Raw genomic sequence first — 24,652 nt, 5'->3', positions numbered from 1 at the left:
CAAAAGCAGCATCGGCGCCATTATCGAAAAAGGTAATGGCGCCAGGCCTTGGAGCACCAAGGCAGACCGCTTCTCCCCCCTCCCAGCCGAAACCCCGCTGACCATCCTATCTCTCCCCCCCCAAGTGAACCTTTCCGACCCTCCCAGCGAAAGCAGCAAACCTCCCTCCAATAGCGTCGGCTTTATCCTCCCTCTGCCGCATCACTGATGACGTCATCAGTAACGCGGCAGAGGGAGGAGAAAGCCGCGAAGGAGGTTTGCTGCTCTCGCTGGGAAGGTCGGAAAGGTTCACGGGGGGGAGAGATAGGAGGGTCAGCGGGGGTTCGGCTGGGAGGGGGGAGAAGCGGACTGCCTCGGTGCTCCATTACCTTCTTCGGGCAGCAGCAGCGTTTACAATTCGCTGCTGTTGCCGGCTTCAGGCCTTGTTCTCTGCCGGGTCCTGCCTACTTCCAGTTTTCATGAAGACAGGACCCGACAGAGAGGAAGGCCTGAAGCGGGCAACAGCAGTGAATTGTGAATGCTGCTGCTGCCCGATGAAGTTCAGGACATCAGGACATCGGGGAAGGAGCAGGGAGAAATCGGCTGCTGGCTTGGGGGTGAGGGTAGGGAAAAAATCGTGGAAGTGGAGAAATCGGCACGATGGCTTTGTGCGGGCTAGGGGGAGAGAAAAATAAAGGAAAAAATAAAGAGGGGGCCAGGGGGAGAGAGAAAGAAAGGCAGAAAGAAAGAGGGGTCAGGGGGAGAGAGAAAGAAAGGCAGAAAGAAAGAGGGGGACCAAGGGGAGAGAAAGAAAGGCAGAAATAAAGAGGGGGTCAAGGGGGAGAGAAAGAAAGGCAGAAAGAAAGAGGGGGGCCAGGAGGAGAGAGAAAGAAAGGCAGAAATAAAGAGGGGAGCCAGGGGGAGAGAGAAAGAAGAAGGACCAGAAGAAGGACCAGAGACTCATGAAATCACCAGACAAAAAAGTAGGAAAAATGATTTTATTTTCAACTTAGTGATCAAAATGTGTCCGTTTTGAAAATTTATATCTGCTGTCTATATTTTGCACTATGGCCCCCTTTTACTAAACCGCAATAGAGTTTTTTAGCGCAGGGAGCCTATGAGCGTCGAGAGCAGCGTGGGGCATTCAGCGCAGCTCCCTACGCTAAAAACCGCAATCGCAGTTTAGTAAAAAGGGAGGGGGAATATTTGTCTATTTTTGTATAGTTGTTACTGAGGTGACATTGCATAAAGTCATCTGCCTTGACCTCTTTGAAAACCCGCGGAATATAAATGATAATTAACATTTTCTCTGCGTACAGCGTGCTTTGTGTTTTTAAAATTTTATTGTTGGTAGATCATTTTGACTTGGCCACAAAGGTAAGGGGGAGGGAGGGGAACTGCTGAAAGACATCTAGTAATCCTTGCAGGCTTGACTGCAGGGAATTATTTTTGTAAAATCATGTTTTGTTATGTGACTGGCATTATCTAGACTTTAATTTCTATGAATGAATAGAATGAAAATGATATAAAATTACTTGCTTGTTTTTATGTGCGTGCGCTGAAGGAAAGTGGAGAGAGAGTGGGCTGAGGATGCTGAAGGGAAATGGGGAAGAAAGTGGGGAGAAGAAGCTGATTTATAAATTGACAATTGTACAGAATATTGTTTCTTTTTATACTTTAATATAAACAATTCAAGGCTTGTGTGGATGGAATCAGGTGGTTTGCGGGGATGGGGACCGAGCTTACGGGGATTAGTCCAATAAAATGGTATTTTTTTATTTCTCATTATTTGTTTTATTTTTATTTGTTAATTTATAAAGTGGTGATTGTTATGTATCAGTTTTTTCAAATTTACATCTACTGTCTTTATATTTTGCACTGTATTAGAGGACATGTGTTACTGTTTTTTGTGTTGTTGCATTGTATCCAGGGTCTGGTTTCTTGGCGGATCAGTTTAACTTTTGTCTACATATTTCTATTTTTAGTTTGTGATTATTCCATTTTGGGCGAGGGTGTATCTCTGTTCTGTGTGTATGAAAAAGACATAGTTTTCAGTTGGCATTGACTACAGGACCAATTGACTGTGCGGGATCTGGCTTGTTTAGTTTTACAATGTATGTGTTGGTGTTCTAGTGCTTACTGCAGTGTTTAAGATGCAGCCTTTTCCTAGGTACACTCTTGTGGTGCGATATGTAGATTGGTACTAAAAATCATATTTTTCATATAGATGGGGGGGGGTGTCAAAAAATGATGGGCCCCGGGTGCCACATACCCTAGGTACGCCACTGCCTTAGAGGGAACACTGGGTAGGGACAGTTGGCCCTTTTGCCAGCTGGGAACAGAAGTAAGCAGCAAGAATCTTAAAATCTACAAGTTTTGAGTTACATAGAAATCCAACTTAAGAACAGCTTTAAAAACATAACTCATTCTTAACCCGGGGATTGCCTGTACTCAATAGGTTCATTCCATTTAAAAAATAAATAAATAAATATCTACCTAGTCTACTTGAATGTAACTCGCCTTCATCTATAACTGAAAAGGCACAAGCTCAAAAAGACTTAACCCCATTTTCACACACTAATATTTAGTCATAGCTCACATACAGTAGTTACACTTACACTCTCAGCAGGGATTTGTATTCTCACAAATCAAGATCTCATGTCTTTAGACAGTATATTTGTAGAGGCTTATGTATACAGAATACTGCATGAATTTCATAAATTGTGACATACTGGTCAGCGTGTTATTGATTATAAGGCAGTGTAGCTCAGGAAATCCTAAGTGAGCTCTGAAAGTAAGTGAGGTGATGACAATTCTGATATAGTTGTTCAGAATCTTAAACTGACAGGACTTGAGATCATATTGGAGACAGGCAGTCTAAGAAATGTACCCCCTCTTTTACTAAGCCGTGGTAGAAGTTTCTACCACAAGTTTCAAGTTTCAAGTTTATTAGTTGGCTTGTTCAATCGCTTAATCGGATTTCTAAGCGATGTACAATAAAATATACATTCATAAGGAAACAAAAACATTACATACACTTAATTAATTATAATATAAACAAAAGGTAAGAGGGGATGAAATACATTTTTTTATAGTAAAGAAAGAACATACAGGGAAAATACAAAAGGAAGTTGAAAAAACAAGAAAAAGCAAAATAATTCGTTAAAATAACACTTTATAATAAAATTTAATTAATTTGCAAATGCATCTTTATACAGAAAGGTTTTTAATTCGCTTTTAAATTTCCCAAACACCTTCTCCTCCCGTAAAAACATGGGAAGCGCATTCCAAGTCTGGGGTGCTGTACATGAGAAGATAAATTGTCTTCTTGTCCTCTTGTACTAAATACTCCAATGCTGCTCCGACACTCATAGGAATTCTATGAGCAACGAAGTAGCATCCAATCATTTTAGTGCTCTGAGCCATGGTAGAAACCTCTACTGTGGCTTAGTAAAACATGGGGTAGCGAAAAAAACAGCAGAGGTTCAAAATATAGGTTAAGGTAATTGAGTACGTGGAGAAAATTAGCAATGTGCAGCTGAATTAATCAAAGGGGTTGATTCTATACAGGGTGCCTAAAGTATCTTTTTGTTTAGCAGGTCACAAATCTACCTTCAGCTTTAACTGAAAAGGCACAAGCTCAAAAAGGCTTGAGTTAATTTTTAGACACTCTTGTTCAGTCATAACTCACATATTTACAGTATTACTGTAAAGGTTTCTGTATACACAGTACTGTATGAATGCCATAATTTGTGAAATACTTTCAGCATGTTATCGGTTATAAAGCAGTGTGGCTATACAGGAAATCACGAGAGCTCTGAAAGTAAGTGAGCTCAAGACAATTCTGATATAATCCTTGAATCTTTAACTGACAGGAAATTAGCTCATAATGGAGACAAGCATACTTTTACCAAGCTACAGCAAAAAAATGGCCTTAGCACGCCCTTACGCAGGTCTTTGTCACATGCCAAAGCTGCTTTTTCTATGGCCAGAAAATAGACAATGTTCTCTTTTCGATATTAATGGCAATGTGTGAATACCAATATTAGTGTGTGGCCATTAGCACATGGGCCCATACTGCTACCCATTTTGTAGAAGGTAAAGTTTTCACGTTCTAATCAATTAGCACACAGCAATGCCTCCATCTCACATGTGCCCCCTTGGCCAAAAAGTAACATTTATTTTTTAAAGCATAGATAGTATGCACATATCGAGATTATACTGCAGGATGACTTGGTTAAAGGCATCCTAAGAAATGTGAGATAACAGCACAAGTTCAAAATACAGGCTAATTACAAATGTGTTCCAACACATCACTTATGTGGTGTTCCAACACATCACATATGTATTCCAGTGACATATGTGATGTGTCATTGTCTAACACTAAAAACCAATGTATAAACAGTAGAAACATTCAGAAAATGCTAAATATAATCATTTAAAAATATGGGGCAGATTCTAAATTCTGAAATTGAATTTAAAAGCCTAGAAAGCAAGGTGAACATAAACTTACACTGGCAAACAATAAAACCTATGGAAAAAATGTAAGAACAGTCAAACATAACTAAATTTAATCTTTTGAAAATATGGAATACTGTGTATACTCAAATATAAGTCGATCCAAATATAAGTCGAGACCTCCTTTTTATCCCAAAAGGAGGAAAAATGGTTGACTCAAATATGTCAGGCGGCTTAACATTCAAGTGTCCTGCCCCATCAGACTCTCTACCCAGCCTCCTTCCTTCCTCCCCTCCCCTGTCAGGCTCTGCACCTAGCACACTTCCCCCCTGTCAGGCACTTTACCCAGCTCCCTCCCTGCCAGACACTGCACCCAGCACCCTTCCCTCTCTCCCCTGTCAGGCATTGCACCAGCCCCCTTCCTTCCTTCCTTCCTTCCCCCCTCCCATCAGACTCTGTACCCAGCACCCTTCCTTCCTTTCCCCATCAGACTCTGTACCCTCCCTCCCTTCCTCCCAGGCTCTGCCCTGCCTCCCTCCCTGCCCTATCCTCAAACGGTACCTTATCTTAGTGATCCGCGGTGGAGGTGCAGCGGGAAGGAGCAAACTTTCCAAGATTCTGCCCTGCTGCCGCGAGTTCCTTCGGCGCTGAGCTACATGAGGAGGAGCACGATTTGGCATTGTTGTTCAGTACTTTCAGTATCGAGCAGTTGCGCCAAATCGTGCTTCTGATCATGTAGCTCAGTGCCGAAGGAACTCGCGGCAGCCGGTTAGCAGCAGGGTAGGAACTTGGAAAGTTTACTCTTACCCACTGCACCTCAACAACAGATCACTAAGATGAGGTACCATATGAGGATAGGGAAGGGAAGGAGGTGGGGCAGAGCCTGGCGGCAGTGGCAGCAGCCTTAAAAGAAAATTCTGGGAGGGGGGCACTGACCCAAATATAAACCGGGACCCCCATTTTTGGGCCAATTTTTTGGCCCCAAAATCCCAGTTTAAATTTGAGTATATACGGTAACCTTCAAATCATAATGAAAAGGAAATGAAAGCCTAAGAAGGCAAGCTATTTTATTAATCTAATCAAAATAATAATTTAGTCCCCCTTTTATGAAGCTGTGTTAGGGTTCTGTTTTGTTTTGTTTTTTATCACTGTCCACTGCGGTAAAAGCTCCAATGCTCCTAGGAATTCTATGAGCGTTGGAGGTTTTACTGCAGCAGCCTGGGATAAAAATCCATAACTCAGCTTCATAAAAGGGAGCCTTAGTTAAATTCACAAAAATGAAAATAATTAGAGAAAGAATGGTCTCTAAAAGCAATGGGGAAGTTGTAGAAGGTGTATTTAAACAATATATCATCTGATCATTCCCAAGATACGTGTTTACAGAGCTCAAGTAGTATAGAATTGTTTCACAGGAATATGTACATTGAGATCCAACTCATGATTTAGCCCTTCTGAAAGTTATATATAAAAAAGCCACTGTTCTATACAGGAATCACCATATTCTATATATGGCACCTAAAACATTGGCACTGACTAGAACAGCACTTAGCATGATTCTACAAGGTACATGTACCTTTTAGAGAATCCCACTTAGAACCTGTGTGTGATACATAAATTAGGCACACCCATTTAGGCCAACTAAAACCAGGCTTAAATGCCTGTGCCTAAGCTGTGCATGGATCAAGCATATTCTATAACAATGCACACAGGGCAGGTTTAACCAATAGGCCAAGTAGGTACGTGACTAGGGCTCAAAATGGTCAGGGGTCCCGATGAAGGAGGGCATCAACATTGTTTTTTCCAAACGGCGATGTGCCCCTCCAGCATCGATCGGCAATGTGGCCCCCCCCCTGATCGGCAACACGGGCCCACCCCGATCGGCAACGTGTCCCCCCTATTGACAGAAAGTAAGACAAACAAACAACGTGGGTAAGAAAGGCAACAGGAACTGTAATTGTGCAAGCGGTGCTGCTTGCCCAAAGCTTCCCTCTGACGCAGCTTCCTGTTGCCGCCTGGGCGCATGGTGGGGTGGGTTGGGGCAGGAGGCCCAGTGTACTTGTGTGCCTAGGGGCCCTCGACGAATTAATCCTGCCCTGAATGCACCTAACCTTTAGGAATACCACCAACCTGCCCCTGGCCATGCTCCCTTTTCAAATACATGCACAACTGGCATATACATTTTATAAAATCCTGTTTTCTGAGTTGTGTGCATAACTTTTAATTAATCCTAATTATCATCAATTGCAAAGTGTTAATTAATCAATTAAGTTGTGCTTGTTTGTCCCTGGACTGATATGTAATTATATATGCAATACTTTGTAATATTATCTTTAGAACGCTGTTTACACATGTTCTTATTTATTATATTAATAATCTATTAGGAAGAACTTACATAAGTTCTATTTATGCACACGTTATATATGAGTACACCGGTGTCAGGTCAAAACCGCGGAAGACAAAGACACGCACCGACAACTGAGCGCAGCGCGGAGGCGCGCGCTGAAGAAAATAACTGTTTTTAAAGGCTCCGATGGGGGTGTGTGGGGGGGAACCCCCCACTTTACTTTATACAGATTGCGCCGCGTTGTGGGGAGTTTGGGGGGTTGTAACACCCCATATTTTACTGAAAACTTCACTTTTTCCCTAAAAACAGGGAAAAGTTAAGTTTACAGTATAATGAGGGGGGTTACAACCCCCCAAACCACCCACAACGTCGCCGCGATCTGTATTAAGTAAAGTGGGGGGGCTCCCCAACAAAACCCCCCGTCGGAGCCCCTAAAAACTGTCATTTTCTTCGGCGTGCGCCTCTGTCTTGCGCTCAGTTGTTGGCGCGCGCCTTTGTCTTCCGTGGTTTTGTCTATGAACCGAGTACATCTTACCTGTTTTAGGGAGGAACACAACCCATAAGGGCTCCTTTTACAAAGCTGCGATAGTGTTTTTAGTGCGCGTAGAATTTTAGCGTGTGCTAAACCCAAGCTACACAGTCAGAACTAACACCAGCTCAAAGCTAGCGTTAGCGTCTAGCGCGTGGGGCAATTTAGTGCGCGCTTGGTGTGCACTAAAACCACTATCACAGCTTAGTAAAAGGAACTCTATATTTTACTCAGTATCTAAAATTTCTATATATCTGATCACACGCTTTACAAGAAGCATATGTTCCCTTACACTATAATTGTCTATTTGTCTATATACCACATGCTTGTGTTATCATTAATATTTTGAGGTTCTTTCAGTTATAAGTTATAAGTCATCAACTTGATATAGCAGCTTATTCATTTCCAAATCAAAACACACAAAACATTCACATCTCAAACGGGTCCTGGCACCCTACTCTCTGGTCAGACCATTTCAAATATTCATTCACCATCAATTGGGCTCAAAATAACAACAAACCCATCCTAAAGAAATCACACATCAAGATCAGACCGAAAATCGAACCTATCACATTCTGGAACACAGTCGACCCTGAAATCGACCCCAACAACCCCAAAGAATTCATAAACAGTTGGTGGACCCTCAGTGAATCTACACTAAACGAACTAGCTCCAATAAAAAACAAAAACAAAATAGACAGACCATCTAACAAATGGTTCGACGACGAACTTCTACACCTAAAAAGGAAATGCAGACAATTAGAAAGGACATGGAAAAAACAAAAACATAATCACACCAAAGATGAATGGAAAATCCAAATCAAACAATACAATACCAAACTGAAGCAAAAACGATAAAACTACTACTCCAAACTCATCGGCACCGAAAAATCAGACACAAGAAAACTTTTTGACATCGTAAGAAATCTCATTGATACCAAACCATTTCTCGCCACCCAAGGAAACCAAACTCCCACAGCCACCCAATTAGCGGATCATTTCAAACACAAAATCATCACAACCAGATCCACATTCAACAATTCAAGAATCAACATAGAAGAAATACGAATCAATCCCACAATAGATGAAGCAATCCCAGCAGACAGGATCTGGACAAACTTCCCAAAGATACAATGGTCAGACTTGGACAGACTTTACAAAAAATACAGCAAATCCTCATGTGACTTGAACAACTGTCCCTCATACTTACTAGCTACAGCTTCCACCAAATTTAAAGCTAGCCTCACACTATGGCTTCAAACAACACTAAATGAAGGTCATTTCCCACCGGAATTAGGAGAAATCATAATTACACCTATCCTAAAAGATCCCAAAGGTCCTATAGACAATCCTGCAAACTATAGACCAATCGCTTCAATCCCACTATACATCAAACTAACAGAAGGTCTTGTCGCACAACACCTCTCCAACTACCTTGAAGACCATCACATACTACATCCATCACAATCTGGATTCAGATCCAACCATAGCAGAGAAACTCTACTGGTATCACTATTAGACACTGTCCGACAACACCTCAGCAAAGGAAACAAGCTGCTTCTCATTCAGCTCGATCTTTCTGCGGCATTCGACCTAGTTTACCATCACACACTACTCCAGATATTAGACACAATAGGAATCTCAGGTAATGTTCACAATTGGTTCCAAAGCTTCCTCAAAACACGAACATACAAAGTCAAGTCAAAAGAGCACATATCCGACCCATGGTCAAACCCATGTGGAGTACCACAAGGATCACCATTATCACCCATATTATTCAACCTCTTCATAGCATCCCTCGGCATAACCCTAGACGCCCTAAACACAGTATCATTCAGCTACGCGGATGATATAACTATCCTCCTCCCCTTTAACATTCAAGACCCCTTATCCACAAACCACTTGAAAATAATAATGGAAATGGTAGAAAAATGGATGTCAAGTCATAAACTAAAACTGAACTCGGAAAAAACTAAATTCCTACTACCAGAGAAGGAAAAAAAACATCTCTCACAGAACTAGAATTAAATACAATCAAGTACCCAATGCAAAGCACACTCAAGATCCTGGGAATACAACTAGACAGAAACTGCACAATGCAGTCTCAAATACACAAAATCATCCAAAGAGCATTCTTTACAATGCGCAACCTAAGAAAAATAAGAAAATTCTTCAACAAAGATCAATACAAGATATTAGTACAATCCCTAGTACTAAGTATTGTAGATTACTGCAACAGCCTCTACCTATCATGCCCAAACTACATGATAAAACAACTACAGACTGTTCAGAACACAGCCCTCAGACTCATCTACTCCCTCGGCAAATATGACCACATCACCAATGCATACCTAGACTCACACTGGCTACCAATAAAAGCAAGATCCCAGTTCAAATTCTACTGTCTACTATACAAAGTAATACACGGAACAGCACCCAGCTACCTAAACAACAGACTACACCGTAACCTCTCACACAAATTAAGGAGAACTCAGAGCCTATTAATTTACCCCCCTCTCAATGGAACACGACGAAAGAAACTATACGACAGCCTTTTAGCAACACAGGCAGCAAAGATTGATACTACCATCTCCAATCTACTGATCAAATCAATAGACATTAAAGTATTCCGAAAAGAAATCAAAACACATCTCTTCAAAAAACACTTCCCATCATCATAACCTCACAATAGTATTAGAAAATACTCTCATGATCACCACCACCACCACCATAGCAATACTTGTGAATCCTGACTGTATTATTTCTATTTATCAAAACAACCTATCACTATCTACTATTTGCTTTCAATTTCTCCTGGAAATGTCCAGACTAACAATTGTAACTTGACACATTCTTGATTCTATGTACCGCAACGCTACTGGAAATGTCCAGTCTTCTAATTTGTAATCCGCTTAGAACCGCAAGGCACAAGCGGAATAGAAATCACTAATGTAATGTAATGTAATATATAATTTTTCCTTTAATGGTTTTTCAAGACATTTAATTTTATTTTATACTGCATTTCAGTTTTATCCCCTAATACAGCCCAGAAGTAGGCACAATATGACCACATTGGTCAATTTTATGTAAAACACATTTTTATGCTCCCATCCTCCTGACCTACTTTCTTTTTTTGTTGCTACTGACTGAGATGGAAAATACCAAGTCCAAAGTATGTTCAGCCCGATGTGGTGAAGACTGAACAAGTAAAGAAAGTCCAATGTTCTTTAGCCAATGCAGAAATTCTTCAGAGGTTTATTCAGCAAGAAAGCTGGTATGAACTGCTATCTCTTCCATCACAAAAACAAATATAGCAGATAAACTTGGTAAAACCACCTTGGAGATCTATTAGGAATTCTACCAATCTGAAGTCTCTGATAACCTCCCAGCTATACTCATCTTACTTCAAGGTACATAAAAGTCTTGATACTGTTGTAATCCACTGCCAATTCCAGACTTCGTTCCTTTCATCTAGCTGCCCCCTATGCCTGGAATAAATTACCCAAGTTTGTCTGTCAAGCCCCTTCCCTTGTTTAAAAGCAGACTGAATACCCACCTTTTTGATATAGCTTTTAATCCTTAACCCTACTCCTCTGCCCTCCAACCCAGCCAGCTGATTAACCATTCCCCTTAACTGTATCCATGACATCTTGTTTGTCTGTCTTGCCTGTTTAGATTGCAAGCTCTTTCGAGCAGGGACTGTTTTCTTACTCTCTGTAACACAGGTAGGCATGTTTACCAAGAGGCAGGTTTCTGCCCATACGAGCTGCAATAACAGTATGTCTGAAATGCCCTTACCGCCTGCCTTTTTGCAGGCATTAAAGATTCATACACTAACCCAGTAGCAAGAAGTGCTGCACGCCTTTACCGTAGCAAAGCAGTGTATTGTGGGTATGCACGCCCACAACATACCCCTTCCTCTGCCCATCTCCACCCACAGCCGTGGTAAGCACAGCAAATCTTTTTTTTACTGCAGCAGCAAGTGTGGCACGCTTAGTAAAAGGGCTCCTAAGCTTAGAATCAATCTAGAATGTTCTGCAAAAAAGTTAATTTCAAAATATCAACATCCTGGTCACAAAAGCAAAGTTTGAGGAAAACAATAACCATTTTCTATACTTTTGAGACACAAGTAATTAATAAACAACACTGATTATTTGGGAACAAAAAAACATTGTTACATAGTATTATACTTTTATTATAATTTGTCAAATTAGTGAATATCCTTTCTTCTCCCTAGATGTGGGCTTCAATTGTATGTTTATTTTACTTGTAATTTGTAAATGGTAAAATTATGTTGTTTATTTTGCTTTCTATAATTATGGGAAATGGTTATTTCAAAAATGTAATAAAAATAACAATCAAGCATCACAGATGAATCTGAAACTAATATACAGCTTTCTGATGAATTCAAATGTTTGAAGGTACATCTATTACATGAGAGCCCTACCACACTTCACAAGGAGCTAAAAAAGGCATACCTATCAGGTCACGAAGCAAGGCAAAATTCTAAGATGACAAAGGAGGTAGCCCATGAGGCAATCAAAGGCTGCTAGAGTTATATAATCTGGAGACTGGGAAGGCTACTCCAATTACTGTATTTTTCGCTCCATAAGACACACCTAACCATAAAACGCACCCTAGATTTAGAGTAGGAAAACAAGAAAAAAACATTCTGAACCAAATTGTGTACTAACATATATCAGACTCTGCACCCAGCCCCCCTCACTCCCTGCCAGGCTCTGCACCAAACCCCACATTCCTTGCCAGGCTCTGCACCCTGACCCACTCCTCTACTAATTATAATACAATTTTTTCCTTTCATTTTTCATATACACACAGCAGATATAAATTCTCAAAACTGACACATTTTGATCACTAAATTGAAAATAAAATCATTTTTCCTATCTTTGTTGTCTGGTTATTTAATTAGTTTCTGGTTGGACTTTCTTCTGACTGTGCATCCAACATTTCATTCACAATCTAGCCCCATTTCCTTTGGGTCCAGGTCTTTTCCCTCTGCTTACCTTCCCGAGATCCAGTGTCAGTTCTTTGTACCTACCACCACCGTTGTTCCAGGTCTCCCTCTCTCTCTCCCTCCTCTGTTATGATCTCCCATCTCTCTGTTCTTTCTCAGGGTCTCTCCCCCTCTGTCTCTTCTGTCTGCACCTCCCATAGTCTAGCATCTGCTTCCTGTCTTTCCTCTTTGGTCCAGGCCACTCTTTCTCTCTCTGTCTTTCTTCTGCTTGCAACCCCCACCCCATCCCATCCCATCTCCATGTCCAGCATTTGTTCTCCTTTCTCTGCTTCTTTCTCTCTCCTTCCTTCCTCCCTCCCTGGTCCAGAATCTTTCCACCTCTCTGCAGTTTCTCTTTCTATATTCCCTCTAAATACCCCCAAGTCCAAAATCTGCCTCCCCTTTGTTTCAGGTTTCTCCCTCTCTCTATCATCCTTTTGCTAATATTTTGAGTGTGTTTCCCCTCTCTACCCCCTCTAGTCCAGCATCTGCCTTGTCTTCAAGACTGTTTTCCCACCTCTCCTCAAGGTCTTTTTCTGTTCCCCCCCCAGTGTCCAGATCCAGCATCCCACTGGGGGCCTCACAATGGGCGAGGAGTTACCTCCAAGCTGCTTCCCACACCCAGCGACAGAGGTCATCTTCCACATTGTGACCACTGCTGAGCTAATTACGGCAGCTTGCAGAGCAAACCTAGCAGGCTGCCATCAGTCTCTGAAGCACATTTCCTATGCCGCAGTCCCGCTCCTGATGTCAGAAAAGGGGTGGGACCATGGCAGAGGGAACATGCTTCAGAGGCCAATGGCAGCCTGCTAGGTTCGCTCTGTAGACTGCCATAATTAGCTCAGTGGCAGTCACAACACGGAAGACGACCTCCTCCTAGAGAGCTTAAAAAGTGTTTTCCAACCATCTACCTCAAACTCTACCTACTGGAAATCGACTCATTTACTACCATCAATGCTGGTCCCTCATAACATCAGATCATTGGGTTCTTTGAGTAGAGAGTCAGGGCTATGCCCTCCATTTACAAAAAAGGGGCCTCCCACTCATCCTCCAAGAGAGTCTTCTTTCAACTCCTAGCAGAGGACCCTCTTTAACTAAGAGCTCTCAGTCTTCTTCCAGCTCAATTCCATAGAACAAGTTCCTCTGTAGGAGAGGATCCAAGGGTTATATTCCAAATACTTTCTCACAAAAAGAAAAACAACCCCCCCCCCCCAATCCAAGACCTCTGAGCTCTCAACAAATACTTGGTAAAGGAGAAGTTTTGCATGGTTTTGCTGGGAACCCTCTTACCATTATTAAAGAAGAATGACTGGCTCTGCCCTCTAGACCTCAAAGAAAAGTACTCTCATATTCCTATTCTACATGCTCACAGGAAATACCTTTACTTTCGACTGGGAACACACCACTTTCAATACAAAGTACTCTCATTTGGTCTGGCATCAGCCCCAAGAGTATTCATAAAATGTTTAGTAGTAGTAGTGGCAATACTCCATTCTTATGGTCTCCTTGTGTTCCCTTACCTAGATGACTTATTGATCAAGGTTCCCATGTTCCAGCAGGCTCAACAAGCGATAAATGCAACTATTCATCTTTTGAAACTCCTGAGATTTGCAATCAACTACAATAAATCTCATCTAGAACCTACTCAAACTCTGGACTTCATATGAGTCCTCATGGACAAAACTCAAACTCATACTTTTCTTCCTCAAAAAAGGCTAGAGTCTTTGATTCAAATTTGTCAAGAGGTCTCCTTTCATCAGCACGTTACTGCATATCAAATGGTACAGCTCCTTGGTCATATGGCCTCTACAGTGCATTTAACTCTGTTTACTCACTTACATCTCAATGGGCACTCTTGTCCCAGTGGTATCAAGCCACCAGGTTATCTCAGCAAGTAACTGACTTTTAACTCCAGAAGTCTTTTCAGTGGTGGTTATTGCCTTGACAATCTCTCCAGGAACCTACTTTTTCAAACACCACTGCATCAAAAGGTTCTGACAACTGATGCTTCCATGCTTGGATGGGGAGCCCATTTAGATGGTCTCTAATCCCAAGGCCCTTGGACTTCTCTTGAGAAAGTTCTCCATATAAATCTCCTCCTCTATGTTTCTAGCTTTATGCAATTCAAAATGCTCTACGAAATATCATATCATACAATCAAGTAGCCATGCACTATATTAACAAACAAGGCAATATAGAGCCCCACCTACTTTGGAAGAAATCTAAATCTGGCCCTATGTGATTCCTTACATTTTCTTAAAGGCAGTCTACCTAGCAGAAAAGCAGAATATCTTGGCAGACATGTCAAACATAATCCTACAACCACACAAGCGAATATTCAACTCTACCACTCTACATCAGATCTTTGTGGATTGGGGAACACCAGAAGGGGACCTTTTTGCTTCCCCCTACAATCACAAACTTCCACTCTTCTATTCCAGACTCTATACTCCCAATTGTCTGGACTTGGATGCCTTTGTCCTCGAGTGATGGGACAAGTTCCTTTATGCTTTCCCACTAGTTCCTTTACTAAGAAAGATTCTACTCAAACTTCACCAAGAATAGGCTACTATGATCCTCATAGCACCTCGGTGACCACATCAACCTTGGTTCCTTCTCCTTCTACAACTCAGCTGAAATGAACCCATCACATTTCCAATCTTTACAACATTGCTGACAAAGAACAAGGGGTTTTTCGTACAACCCAATCTCCATTCATTAACATTCACAGCATGGTATCTATCTCCCAGTGAGTTAATGCTTTTGCACTTTCTGTACCAGTGTCAGCTATTATTGAAGCTTCTAGGAAACATTCCACACAGCGTTGTTATCATTTAAAGTGGACTCGCTTCACAGTCTAGTATAATCTCCACTCACTAGAACTGGTAATTTGTCTTCTTCTATTGGTTCTGGACTATCATATACAGTATATCTTTCTAACTCTGATCTTAAAACTACTTCAGCTAGAGTTCATTTCAATGCTGTTAATGATCTTCATACACTACTAGACAATAAGCCATTGTCTATACATCCTTTGGTTTCCAGATTTATGAAAAGCCTGTACCATACCAAACTACCTATCAAACCTGCTCCTGTGACTTAGGACCTAATGTTGTGCTTTCCACTCTGAAGAAGCCTCCATTTGAACCACTCTTGACTTCATCTCTAAAGCATCTCACCTGGAAAGTAATCTTTCTCATAGTTCTTCTGTAACAAGTGTCAGTGAATTTAAAACACTTTTTCAGGTTCATATGAACCAGTCTACTGTTCTTCCTGTCTTCTTTCCAGAACTACATTCTTATCCTGGTAAAGCAGCACTCCACACATTGGACTATAAACATGTTCTTGCTTATTACTTGGATCAGACCAAACCTCATAGGACTTCCACTCAACTGTTCCTGTCATTCAATCCAGACTTGTAGCCCCTGTCACTAAAACAACCATCTCCACATGGCTGGCAGATTGAATCTCTTTTTCCTATACTTGGGCTGGCCTAATGCTAGAGGGCCATGTCACAGCACATAAATTTTGAGAAATGGCCACTTCACTAGCCCACCTATCTTCCACTCCCATTGAGGATATCTGTAAACTAGCCACCTGGTCCTCAGTGCATACCTTTATGTCCCATTGCTGTTTGGAGAATCATTCCAAACAGAATAGCCAGTTTACCCAAGCAGTTCTACAGAATTAGAAGTCAACTTCCCTTCAACCTTGTTAGTTTTGCCAGGCTCTTGGTAGGTGTCAATAACCCTCTTCTCAAAGGCATTATCCTGGTAGTTACGGAGTCCCTTATGTGAGAATATGTTTCATGCTTGTCCTGGGATAAAGCAAAGTTACTTACCTCTAACAGGTGTTATCCAAGGACAGCAGGCAGATATCTCACAACCCTCCCACCTCTCCTAGTCAGCTTCTTAACTTTTTTTTACTGAACCAAAGGAGTTGTAAACTGGTGTCAGGTGGGAAAACACTCACATATATGTGGTACAGGTGGTCTTCAGACTTGAAATTTTTAAAGTGACAGTGCACTTTTTGACTGTCCGTACCAGGCTCTGCGGAGGACATCACCCACATGTGAGAATATCTGCTTGTGGTCATTGAATAACACCTATTACAGATAGGTAACTTTACTTTACTTTCTTCAGAATGTTTAATCTTTTGTTCTCCATGTATCTTGTAATGATTACATAATATACTTTATTGTTTATATTTCTCTATTTCCCAGAAAAAAGGATCCTAGTGAATTACATTATAAACAGAAATGAGAATATTTGTTTCATCACTCTAAGGCATTTTCTTCTAAGAGTTTCAGACTAAGGATTTCTTTTTCATGCTTTAGACAATGACTTTGGTGATGAGGTCACAAAAAGGTTTCCTTCTGACAAATCACTCGTGCAAAACACTGTTATATAAGCAACGCAATATCGTGGACCTGTGGACAACTATTCCTGTGTAAAGCTAAACTTTTCAACAGGTCATTTGCAGTGATCTGTGGTTCAGTTTTGCAGATCAGACCAATTTTCAGGCAGTTCTATCAGATTTTTCTTTGCTAAAAAGCCATCACAGAAGGTAATTGGATTTTGAGTTGCTTCGATGTAAAATGACAGTGGGAGGTGTTAATCAGGCTAGGGGAAACCAGTCCCTGTTTGAATTGATTTAAAAAGAAAGCTCTCATGTTCTGTAAAATGTTTCAAGATAAACTATTTAAAATGTTGTGGAAGAAATAAGAATGATTGGAGTGATAAGACACATGAATTAAAGGGGGTTAACGTTTAAACACAACAGCTACAACTAGATATTAAATATACTCATACAATAAGAAATGTGACTGCAATGATTAACCCAGATAGCATGGAAGAAAACTTTCCACTACAGCTATTAGATGTAGAAAAGGACCTGAAGTCAGATAAGGCTGTAAAACAGAACAGAGTGGGTCAGTATTCAAAATAATTTAATTGAACAGGAGAGGTTCCTGCCCAGTTAAAAATCATGCTGTGTAACCCAACCTCGAATATTCATTAGCACTATCTCATAATGACGAAAAAATAAATAAAATAGCACTATCTACAGTGGCGCTAGCTGAGTTGTGCTGGAGTGGTCTGAAGCTGATTTGGGACAGACTCGGAAATTGTTCACGTACCTTAGATAGTCAATGCCAGTGTTAACTATGTCCAGTTATCAGGAAATGACATGGAATATCAGCCATCAAACACCTGGATATTCTGTGCTGGTACCCAGACAGGAGCCAGCATGGAATATCTGGGACTAATTCAGCCAGACAGTGGCTGATGTTTATGAAAACTCTGATTGCCACGAGATGAATATTGACTGATTAGTTAATTGTGTGCAAGGCCTCAGGAACTAAGCTAAAGCACAGTTAACAATTTGAACCTTAATTGTGCAGTAACACAAAACACACTTGATATAAAACTTTTCTCTTTATGCTGATTCTATGCTTTTTCTCAAATGTATTCTGCTCTTCTCTTGACCATTCAGTGTCTTCCTCACCATCAGTATTCAGTATTCTGTAATACGCTGACCACTCAGTCCCTTTGATGTAAAATGTTCAAGTTTATACTGTAACCTATTTGTAACTTGTAAACACTGATCACTCAGTGACATTCTACCTGTTCTCACCTTGTAATTCACTGACTGTACAGCTCTCTTTCACTGTAAACTGCCTAGAAGTCGCAAGATTATGGCGGTATAGAAAAAATAAAGTTATTATTATTATTATTATTATAAAACCTAATTAGAGTCTTTTATTAGAGGTTTAAGATGTGATATTGGAAGAGCATTTTGTTTCTTGGAGGAACCTTTTTCTTTCTTTTAAGGGTTCAAGCTGTTAAGGATCATAAAGACTGGATGCTAAAGTTAATTGTTACATATGTACAAGCTCATTAACGTAGCACAGATTCTCAGGAAAGATGAGGGTAGACTTGGTGAGCTAACACTAGTTTAACTTATACCCAAGAAATTTCTAAATATGTAATAAATATGAAAACATATGGGTGCAAATTTGTCCCCTCCCCCACCCAAACCAAGGATCATGCTACTATCATTATACCGCCAAGTTTAATTGCAATTATTTGTGAACCAGAATTAGAGAGGACTCTGGGAAATTCAGATGACACAAATTCATTCTTGTAATTACATTTCACATCGCCCCTAAATTCCCATGTGATATTCACTGAGGGTCTGATTCTGTAAACAGCACCTAGCACCGCTCGGCACTGTTGTCAGTCAAACGCTAGGCGTCGTTTACAGAATCATGCCTAGCAGCACTTAATTTACCAGCATGTATTTACCAGTGCCTAATACAGATGCATAATGATGCCTAAGTCATACCATGCCCAATCTCCATCCTTAACCATGCCTACTTTTGAGAAAAGTGTTGTTAGGTACTGGTAGGTGCTTTGACTCAGGCATCGGTAGGCGCTGTGTCGAATTCCACATGTAACTTTAATCTTTTAACATTTTTAAAGTTGTTTTTTTAATGGTATGGTCAATTACCACGCCATTTAAACCAATTAAAATAATTAGCCCCCTCCTTTACTAATGTGTAGCGCAGATTTAGCACCGGCAGCAGCGGTAACTGCCCCGACGCTCATAGAAATTCTATGAGCGTCGGAGCAGTAGCCGCCACTGCCGGTGCTAAAACTCACGCTATGCGTTAGTAAAGCAGGGGGTAAGTTGTGTTGCCAATAAAGGCACCTAGCAGTGCCTAACCTAGGTACTGTTTATAAAATCTGGCCCTGAGTCTTTCATTTTTCTTGTTACCAGAAGCTGTTACCAGAAGCTGTATTTGCTATTGTAATTGTGACCCTGCTTTGGTATTATGGGATATTACCTTTAATTACCTATGTCTTATCCTCCCCCCCCCTGTGGACAAATTGTTTGAATTGTTTTTTTTTTCATTTTTTGTTTGAGATTGATTTTCCTTTCAGATTAGTTTCATATTTCTTGAATCACTATTGTTATGTGATCTTATTACAAAATTGCAAATTAATTAATTGATTAATTAACCCCCTACTGTACAAAGCCATGCTAGTGTTTTTAGCTCCAGCTACTGCGGAAACAGCTCCGACATTCATAGAATTCTTATTCTTATTTAGCTGCGGCCGGCGCTAAAAATGTTAGTGCGAATTTGTAAAGGAGGGGATAATAAAAAGGTGACCTTCTTTTACTGAGCTTCATTAACTTTATCTTCCATATATTTAATCCATTGTTTAATGGCCTCTAATTCCTACTGCTGAGCTCCAGCCTTATAAGTCATATCCTCTGATTTTGAAGTGATAGTTTGGAGCTAACCTGAAAGAAATCTCCTACTACTATTTATTATTTCTAAAGTACTGAAAAGCGTACGCAGAGCTGTACATGTTAACATACAATAGACGGTCGCTGCTCAGAAGAACTTATAATCTAATTTAGACAGGACATTTTGGGATTGGGGAGATTATGGTAGAGGAAATGATACAGGGGGTATAGGTATCTGACAGCAGTGAGTGTGAGTTAGGAGTTGAAAACAGATTCAAAAAAGTGGGCTTTTAGCCTGGATTTGAACGCTGCCAGGGAGGGAACACAACATATTACTTCAGGCAGCCTGTTCCTGGAATACAGCGCCACAAGAAAGAAGGGACTGAGTCTGGAGTTGGCAGTGGAAGAGAAGGGTACAGATAAGAGGGGCTTGCCCGACAAACGGAGATCACAGGGAGAAGCATAGGGGACATAAGTGAAGAGAGATATGAGGGGGGGGGGCTTCAGAGCGAATGCACTTGTAAGTCAGCAAAAGGAGTTTAAACTGAATTCTGAGATGGACGGGGAGCCAGTGAAGTGACTTGAAGAGAAGGGTAATGTGAGAAAAGCGGCTCTCACAGAATGAGTCGTGCAGCAGCGTTTTGAATGGATGAGAGGTGGGCACGCGAGAGGCTCGAGAGACGTATGTTCCAGTAGTCTAAGTGCGAAGTGATGAGGGCATGGACAAGGGTTTTGGTAATATTATAGAGGAGGAAGCGACGGGATTTGATGGTCTGTTGGATCTGAGCAGAGAAGGCGAGAAAGGAGTCCAAGATCACTCCAAGGTTGCGAGCCGACGAGACAGGGAGGAGGATGACATTATCCACCAAAATAGAGAACGGCGGGAGGGAGGAGGTGAGTTTAGGCAGAAATATCTAAGATGCCTTTGCACAACATGATAAGCATTAAGGGGCTGATTCTATAAAGTTATGTGCTTCTTAGGTGTCTAACTTAATTGGCAAAATACCCTTAATAGGCTCAGTAATTGCTAAAAAAAATGAAATAAAATGAGCAATAGGCTCCTATCTGATTCTATAAAAGGTAGGCACCTATCACATAGTGCTTAGTGGCGCCTAACATCTAAGTGGGCGTTTCTATGGGCAGAATGTGAGTTAGGCCCCGCTAAGCATGATTTTCCAAAAACTTAGGTGCTTGAAACATAGGCCTTTAAAAACATAGGCCTACATTTCAGATGCCAAAGTTTTTACATAGATGCCGCTAGCCACAGTTCTGTAAATGTGATTGACATACGGCCAGCACCATTTTTTTAGGTGCCAGCCTACTTAGGCGCTGTTTATAGAATCAGTCCCTAAGTGTTAATTTAGTTGCCATGTTTTGAATAATTTGAATACTATAGCAAAAACCCCAAGACAAAATATCCTTAAAAGACACCAAAATATAAGTTGGGTATGCCCTAGGGCAGCGATGGCGAACCTATGGCACGCGTGCCAACTGTGGCACGTGAAGGCCTTGCAGCTGGCACGCGCAGGGCCGCCATCAGGGCAGTACTACCAGGGGGTGCACAGGAGAGAGAGCTGAACAGGGACGATGGGGGACCCGCGGTGTTAAATATAACTCGAGCCGCGAGGCTCGTCTTCTACTCCGACTGCCCTGCCACTCACACAGCCGATCGGAAATCTTCCCCGACGTCAGCGCTGAAGTTGGGGAAGATTTCCGATCGGCTATGTGTGCGCGGCGGGACAGGCAGGAAATAGAAGACAAGCCTACGCAGCTCGAGCTACATTTTGCTGAGAAAGTTGCTAAGATGGGCTGGGAGACAAACGGGGAACACAAAAGGGGGAGGGAGTGCGTTTTGGACACAAGGCATGAACTTGGGAGAAAGGAAGGGAGGGAAAGAGATGCTGAGGTGGGGGATGGAATGGGTTTTTGTACACAGAAAGCATGAACTTGGGAGAGAGGAAAGGAGGGAAAGAGATGCTGAGGTGGGGGAGGGAATGGGTTTTTGCACACAGAAGGCATGGACTTGGGAGAGAGGAAGGAAGGGAAAGAGATGCTGAGGTGGGGGAGGGAATGGGTTTTTGGACACAAGGCATGAACTTGGGAGAGAGAAAGGGAGGGAAAGAGATGCTGAGATGGGGGAGGGAATGGGTTTTTGGACACAAGGCATGGACTTGGGAGAGAGGAAGGGAGGGAAATAGATGCTGAGGTGGGGGAGGGAATGTGTTTTTGGACACAGAAGGCATGGACTTGGGAGAGAGGAAGGGAGGGAAAGAGATGCTGAGGTGGGGGAGGGAATGTGTTTTTGGACACAGAAGGCAAGGACTTGGGAGAGAGGAAGGGAGGGAAAGAGATGGTTGTGTACACGGGGAATAGAGAAAGGAGAATTTTTGGTCATAGGGAGGGAGTGAGTTACAGACAGTGGCATACCAAGGTGGGGGTGGGGGCGGTCTGCCCCGGTTTTACGCCCCAAGGGGATGCACAGCTGGCCACCCTCCAGTGTTCTCCCTAGGCTGGCAAACTGCGTCTCTTTAGCCACTTGAGTGCCACCGCCGCCATTGGGAACAGGCCGGTGCCAAGTTCTCCCTGTTTTCCCTGTGGGGCCGACCAACTCTCGCCACCCGCGTCAATTCTAATGTCGGAGAGGACGTTCTGGGCCAGCCAATCGCTGCCTGGCTGGCCCAGAACGTCCTCTCCGATGTTAGAATTGACGTCCAGTGGCGAGAGTTGGTCGGCCCCGTGGGGAAGAGAAGCAGGGCGAACTCGGCACCGGCCTGTTCCCGATAGCGGCAGTGGCAGCCTATTCCCCAGTGGCGGTGGCAGCATTTTCCCAATGGTGGTGGCATAGGGGAGGGCAAGAAGAAAGAAAGAAAGGGGGGGACAGGGAGCCAAAAAAAAAAAAAAGAAAGAGGGCTGGGTGAAACAAAGAAAAATGGGGCACGGAGAGAGAGAGAGAAAGACAGACATACAGAATGAAAGGGGGTATGGAGAGAGAGAAAAAGAAAGAAGGGGGCAGGGTGAAACAAAGAAAAAGTTTGGGGAGGGAATGAGGTCTGGAGGAGAGAAAGCATACAGGAGGCTGAAAAAAGGGAAGAAATATTGGATGCACAGTCAGAAGAATAAAGTGCAACCAGAGACTGATGAAATTACCAAAGGTAGGAAAATGATTTTATTTTCAATTTAGTGATCAAAATGTGTCCGTTTTGAGAATTTATATATGCTGTCTATATTTTGCACTATGGCCCCCTTTTACTAAACCGCAATAGCGTTTTTTAGCGCAGGGAGCCTATGAGCTTCAAGAGCAGCGTGGGGCATTCAGCGCAGGTCCCTGCGCTAAAAACCGCTATCGCATTTTAGTAAAAAGGGAGGGGGAATATTTGTCTATTTTTGTATAGTTGTTACTGAGGTGACATTGCATAAAGTCATCTGCCTTGACCTCTTTGAAAACCCGCGGAATATAAATGATAATTAACATTTTCTCTGCGTACAGCGTGCTTTGTGTTTTTAAAATTTTATTGTTGGTAGATCATTTTGACTTGGCCACAAAGGTAAGGGGGAGGGAGGGGAGCTGCTGAAAGAGTCTACCTTGACGTGGTTGCAGGCTTACAAATCTTTTGGTCAAAGAGTGCGGCGACAGAGAAAAGTATGTGTGTATTCGGCCCATGAATGAAATCATTAAAACATTATAAATTGCCAATAAATTGAAATGAAAACCAAAGGATTGTGAATCAAATTGATTCTCTGACAATACAAAGATTCCAACCTTTAAAAATGATGTTACATAATTCAGGCAACTTTATAAAGAGTTTTTAGATACTAAAATCTTGTTATTAAGGTTTAATTGACGTGCTGACACTTTGAGGAAATTCTTTGGTTTTGTGCGGCAGTTTGGGCACTCGGGCTCAAAAAGGTTAGCCATCACTGCCCTAGGGCTTTGCAAGAAAGTCTAGACTCCACCATTGTGTTGAAAGAGGACTGCACCCTAACTTTGGTCTTTGATCCAAAAAAAGCTGGACTCTCCTTGCTATTATTTGACTACAGCACCTTTAATCAGCTGGAGGGATAAGTGACTAATTTTTTCATTCTCTGTTCAGGTCAGTAAGTTAGGCATTCGGGGCATTGCAGGACAGTGAATTTTTTGTCTTCTACTTTTATATATATTTATTTATTGCACATTGTTTGCATTTGACTTGCACTTTAAATCAACCAGGAGCTCCTATATGATGGTGTGCAGCTGGCAGTAAGTAGTAATATCTGCTCAGTGTTTGCTGGCTTTGCTATTCTAAGCACTAGAGCTGCTCTTTGAGTCGCTCTTTAAAGCTTTCAAACTCATGCTGAGGGTGCTCCTTATCTTAAAAATTGAGGTTTATATATTTTTGGTGGATTCTAGGGAGTTAACTTTCCTGCAATGCCCTAGGACACGCCCAACTTATATTTTGGTGTCTTGAATAATTTGAAGACATGTAGAGAAGATTACAATAATCCAGGGTAAACAATACAGTGGCTTTGGTTAGTCAGATGAGTAGTTCCAATGAAAGATGCTTCCTAACTCATCTAATCAACTTCAGTTTGTAAAAGACTCCCTGAGATAACGTTTTGATGTGGCCTTTCATAGTTAGATGAGAGTCTAAAATCACCCCCAAAGTAGAGCTAAATTGTCAGAGTGACTACATCTAATGTAAAGTTGCAGTTTTAGACTTAAGCAATGAATTTGCATTCATTACTAACAAATAGATGGCCCCTTTTACAAAACCACGACAGTGATGCTGCTGCAGTAAATGTCCTGAAACCCATTAAATTCCTAAGGGCTATAGTGCATTTACCGTGGCAGTATCACTACTGTGGTTTTGTAAAAGTGGCCCATAGAGTTGATTTATATAAATTAATAACCATTTAATGTTTGTAATTTTATTCATTAATAAATTGAACTAAGAAAAACTCATCCTACCCACTTTTGGCTAGAATAATCCAATAAACATGTATTTCAGCAACCATCAATATATATATTAAATGCCAGTTAAATATATATATATTTAATGCCAGCTAAATAAATTTATCACATTTTAGATGAAAAAAT

The sequence above is a fragment of the Geotrypetes seraphini genome, chromosome 1, assembly GCF_902459505.1.
Source record: "Geotrypetes seraphini chromosome 1, aGeoSer1.1, whole genome shotgun sequence".
In the NCBI taxonomy this organism is placed as follows: Eukaryota; Metazoa; Chordata; class Amphibia; order Gymnophiona; family Dermophiidae; genus Geotrypetes; species Geotrypetes seraphini.
This window is presented reverse-complemented; position numbering follows the sequence as displayed.